Source organism: Octopus bimaculoides, chromosome 1, assembly GCF_001194135.2.
Source record: "Octopus bimaculoides isolate UCB-OBI-ISO-001 chromosome 1, ASM119413v2, whole genome shotgun sequence".
Lineage (NCBI taxonomy): Eukaryota > Metazoa > Mollusca > Cephalopoda > Octopoda > Octopodidae > Octopus > Octopus bimaculoides.
This window is the reverse complement of record NC_068981.1, coordinates 168,370,518-168,376,654: the sequence shown is the minus strand read 5'-3', so window position 1 is coordinate 168,376,654 and position 6,137 is coordinate 168,370,518.

Below are 6,137 nucleotides of genomic sequence, written 5' to 3'. Positions count from 1 at the left end.
GATTGGTTTCTTCACTCTTACTCACCCCTCTTTATATCAGCAACTGTTTGTTGCTTAACTACTGTTCCCCTGTGGAGAGTAAAACACACAAGAAACCCCACTTCCCTAATGGTACCCAATACCAAGATCTACTACATGAATAGCACTATTGATAAAGGAAATCAGGTGAAATTTCTACAAGTGTAAGCTAGTAATTTTCTCTCTAACTTTTCTACTCAAAAAATTTTTTAAATGTCACCGTTTCAGTACAAACACTAATGTAGCTGAAGCTTGTTTTAAGATTCAAAAGTTTGGATAAATGTTTTGAAAAATGGAAAAACCAAAAAGTTCTCCCTTCTACTCTCTTCCCATTTCACATCCATCTATTTAAAATTATACTTGATTTTTTTTTTTTATTATTTTACTCACTTATAGCTTTTTTTTTTAAGAAGAATGCTTTCAAGTTTTATTTATATGATCGACTTGAGTTTATCTCTAAATAAGTTTTACTCTGGTATCATTAAGAGAATGTTAAATAAATCTTATTGAAAACTCATTTCTGACTTGATTATATAAGCATTTATTTCATGGTTTCAGTCTCATAAAAGTATCTCAGTAAGTTCTCAGGTTCAATTGATATGCTGAGAATTTATTGCAGAAACTGATGCTGTTCATATCCTTTTTTTTTTTTTTTTCCATGTTTTTATTTACAAAAACCACACACTCTATGAAATTCTACCATGTAAACACAATTAGCTTTACTGAGAAGATAGGTTTTTGTTAAAACTCTAAGCTAAGTAGATTTGCAACTCCAGTTAATTTTCAATTTCCTTAGATTCTTGTCTAGCGTCATGGGTTACAACTTTAAACAATCTTTTCAAGGTGACATGTTTTACACCTGATACACTATGAATTTATAGATGTCAGTTTGTGTTTGTGATAGAAATTTATCCATTCATGAATTTCTGAAGTATGTGAAATATTCTGCCACAAGTGATAGATAAAGTAATAATTAGAATTAGAGTAGCTCAATTATTTTAGCTAAAGGTAAAAAATTTCTGTTGTGTCTGCAAAGATTAACCCTTTAGCGTTTGTATTACTTTGTCAAATGTAGTACTTATTAATTTGCTATTTTGAATTAATCATAGACTGTTTTCTAGCTTTGATACTTTTAATGATGTGATTGTTTATTCTTAGAATGACATTGTAGGGTAGGTGTGACATGCTGGATTTGACCAGTTTGAACATAAAACGTGTGGAATATTTGGGCCAGATATGGCTGGTTTAAATGCAAAAGGGTTAAAGAGTAGATGAAAGATATTTTGGCTTGAGTTTTCTCCAGTAATTTAAATCTAAAATATTTAATGATTCACAACCATCTAATCAATGAGGTGATATTTGTTCCCACTTAAACACGTATGTTCTGTTAGCACAAACTATACTGTGGTAGATACCATGAGAGAAACTCTCATACTAGCTTTTGGTGCAAAATGTACTATTGTTTATATTGCAAGCATGGAGATAAATCCCTGCCATCTTCAGCTGAGAGACCACCAGATCACATACATGATTTCAACCTTCCTTGGTATTGTTGCTAATAATTTTTTTTTTTAACATCTAATCACTATTTTAAATGTATGATGGTGAATAGTTTTTATATTCTCTAATTACAGTTTAGTATACTTCAATAAGTTATATATAAAATAAGATTGCACTAGAGATCTCTGAGTGTAATGGAATCCATGTATTTGTGCATTCAAGGGTTGTAACAAAAAGTGATGCAACAGTGGGCATAAAGTTTTCATTAACTGTTATGGGTTGTTCAAATTGCTCATGTTACTGGAGTAACTCTTCTTGTTTGTTCTTAGTTGCCAGTAAATAATGGCTTCCAAGAAGAAGAAACATGCCCTCGTTAAGTTCTTGACAAAGGAGGGGTGCAGGCTACATGTTTTGGGAGATGATACCATTGATGAGCAACGTGCACAAATGAGTGAAGAAGTTTAAAGAAAGGGAAACATTATGGCCATCATCATTGTTTAATGTCTATTTGTGCATGCTAGCATAGGTTGGATAGTTTAACAGGAGCTGACAAACCAGAGGACTGCACCAAGCTCTACTGCCTGCTTTCACATAGTTTCAGGCTCTTCCTAACACCAACCACTTACTGGGTACTTTTTACATGGCACTAACATTAAAAAGAAGCTGTGCAGTAAGACTATCAGCTGCATCCATTGACACAAATTGCCAGCACGTGGATGGATGAAGTGATTAGTGTGGACTGATTAGTCAGAATCCATGCATAACTGGACTGTGGTCACAATGCATTATGAGATATAGTGGAAGATTTTGAGTATAGGAAAATGACTACCTCAGCAGTTGATACTCAATTTGAAAGAGTAGAAGTCTGCTCTGATCTGCTGGAAACTTGAAGCTAATGATATATTTTTCCAATCTTGTGACAGGGACTATAACAGGCATATATGATCCAGAAATGAAGGCTTGGTGCATGGAATGGCATCATATATCTTATATAAGGCCTTAGAAGTTCAAGAGCCAGCGATTGGCACAAAATGTCATTGATGGTTATTTTTTAGAATGACAAGGGTGCTATTCTTGATTTTCTAGAATGTGGCTGTAGCATGAAAAGCAAGCAGTTTAGTGAGACATTCAAAAAGCTTAAGAGAAGACACTAAACAAGAATCTAAAGACTGTCCACATTCACCAAGTTAATGCATGACCACAGATATTTAATAACAAATCAGGCAATTGGCAAAAAGGAGTCGTCAAAGGTTTTCTGTCCAGCATACAACCTGGATTTGATCCCCTCTGATTTCTGCCTGTTGGGACTCATAAAAAAACAGCTTTTGGGGAGAATGATTTGCTGATACAGACATGGTGGAATTGGTTGTAAACTGGCACTCCATCAGTTAAGACGAGTGTTCCAGTTGATCCGATCAACAGAACAGTCTGCTTGTAAAAGTGGTTGAGTACTACATGGACACGCATGTCTTTAACATAGTTCTTGGAGATTCAGCATAACAATGTGACAAGACTGGCCCTTTGGATTACAGGTTACAACTCATTTTTGCCAGCTGAGTTGATTGGAGCAACATGAAGTAAAGTGCCTTGTTCAAGGACACAACATGCTTATGGAAATCAAATTCACGACCTTACTATCATGAGTAAAATACCATAACTACTAAGCCATACCCCTTCATGAAATTGGTTGTGAAGAAGTGAGCACAACGATTCACACATGGATGTTTCTTAAGAGGATTTGAGATTTGGATTCAACAATGGTGTGAATGCATCACTTGTGATTAAGAGTAGCCGAGTAGTACTTTGGTATAATGAAAGAGTTAATCTACCAATATGTACAATTTGAACAGTCCGCTAGACTCCCGGTTTCTGCCCACCTATCATATTATAACCTCTCATCACCTGATACAAAACTACCAGGACAATTATCTTAACTCATACTAAAATGTCTCCTGCCCAATAGTGTAAACTCATTTGAATAGTCATCCATTATAAGTTCTATTGTGATTGATAACTCTTTCATGGGAATGTTTCTAATGAGAAAACTGCCCATGTTTCAATTAAATTTTGATATAATCAAGTTTTAGGTCAGGCTCAGAAAAATATAACTTTATAAATTGGTATGCAATCGGCTGATATTCACTGACTGAAATTTCACCTCTCGTTTGTCTCATGATGAGATTTTGATTAAAATTTTAATTTAAATATGAGCACTTTAGAAGGGTTAGTACTAAATGGTATTATAGTTTCGTTAATCTATCCAATAATTATCTCCTTTGAGTGTTGTAACGGTGACACAGTCCTAAGAGAAGTGCCCCAGATAGCTTATACAGTGTGTATTTCATTCCACCAGAATCGCTAAAATACAGATCTGTAAATATATTTTAAAACTTCTGTTTCATTTGTTTCAGTCATTAGACTGCAGTTATGCTGGGGTACCACCTAGAAGAATCTTTTAGTTGAACGACTCTACTCCAGTACTTATTTCTTTTTAAAGCCTGGCACTTATTCTATCGGTTTCTTTGTGCCAAACCACTAAGTCACAGGGATGTAAACATACCAATGCTAGTTAACAAGTGGTGGTGGGGGACAAACACACACACAGTGAGCTTGTTTCAGTTTCCGTCTACCAAATCCAGTCACAAGGCTTCAGTCGTCCCGTGGCTATAGTAAAAAACACCCAAGTTTCCACGCAGTGGGACTGAACCCAGAACCATTTGGTTGGGAACCTTCTTACCACAGCCATGGCTGTGTTGATTTCCTTTTTTTTTTTTTTTTAACTTGATGACAAGTCCACATATTTACAGTAGAAGTAAATGAGATAGATGTTTCATACCTTTTCTCAATGACATTAATGATACAAGTGTAGTATGTTGTTGGCACTCCGTCGCTTACGACGTCGAGGGTTCCAGTTGATCCGATCAACGGAACAGCCTGCTCGTGAAATTAACGTGCAAGTGGCTGAGCACTCCACAGACACGTGTACCCTTAACGTAGTTCTTGGGGATATTCAGCGTGACACAGGGTGACAAGGCTGACCCTTTGAATTACAGGCACAACAGAAACAGGAAGAGTGAGAGAAAGTTGTGGTGAAAGAGTACAGCAGGGTTCGCCACCTTCCCCTGCTGGAGCCTCGTGGAGCTTTAGGTGCTTTCGCTCAATAAACACTCACAACGCCCGGTCTGGGAATCGAAACCGCGAGTCTGCTGCCCTAACCACTGCGCCTCCACACAAGTGTAGTAAATTTGCTTCAATTGCAAACTGAAACTTAAAAAATCACTTCTAATTCTTGATTCTTTCTCAGCAGTAGTTGTAGTTTAGGTCCAAATCAGCTCTAATCCAACAGATTTATAATCAAAGGTTTGTAATCATGGCATTCCATTTTAATATATATCAAAAACTCCAATTCGGAAAAAAAAAATGTGTCTTTTCCTGCAGATCAGAGCAGACTTCCACCCTTCTCTCTTTTAAATCGAGTATCAACGGTCAAGGCACACTTTTCGATACCCAGTATCTACTCTTCTGTAATGCACTGTGATCACAGTCCAGTCACAAAGCAAGCTCACGGATTGTGACACGTCTATCCATGCAAAATAATTCAACCACTCGCTGGTGATGTGTGTCAGTGATCGTAGTTGATGGTTTGCCACTGTGAATTATCTTCATTGCTGATTTCTCCTTTCAACTTTTTCATCCGTCTGTGTGATTTTTTCCGATTATATTGTTACTGGTTGCTTGTCGCTTGAATAGCGGCGAAATGCAGATATATTTCATTGGCTGCATGAAATATAAAGTTGGTGATAAAAGATGTTAATGTGATTTAATGGAAGTTTGGCTGCTATTTCATGGAGGTCAAGTGGCTATTCACGAGTAGTATATATTGATTTCAAATTTTGGCACAAGGCCAAGAATTCCGTGGGAGTGGTTAAGTAGATTAGATCAACTCCAGTGTTTGCAAACATTTGATTGAAATATTAATTGCCGGATATAAAGATATTTGGAGTTGGCTATTTACAATGAAGAATGTAAATAATTGCCAAGTGGAAGAGAGACAAACTTCTCTGAAATTATAGAAAGCTATTTGTGTGGCAACATGCAGTCAGTCCAAAAATATACGAAGACAAGTGCACAAATCTCCGTGGTGACAAAGGTCCGTTGACTGTTTGCCCTCTTAAGCTACATGCCAAACAGTTCTTATAGGAGACAAGAAATGAAAAACCATATCAGGCCACAGCCTTATACTGATTAGCTGTTGATTTATAGACCGATCATGTGAAATTATGGTGGTTCATTCGTGGTGTCTTGAGTAAATATCTAGCAGTTAGTTTTCGAATGACCGCAACAGTATCTTCTCTGTAAAAAGCCTGTAGCCTTCTGTTGATAATTTGCATCCTCCTTCGTCAAGAATTTGATCACGGTATGTTGCTTCTGGTTGGAACTCCACAATTTGCCTGCTATGAAGTGTCACTTTAGAAAAAGATTTATTCTACCAACATATGCAATTTCAATGACTTATGCTCGTTAATAGAAAAAAAGTCATGCCTACGTTTATATTACCCTCGGTATAACCCTCATATATATGTATGTATATATATATATATATATATATATATGTATAT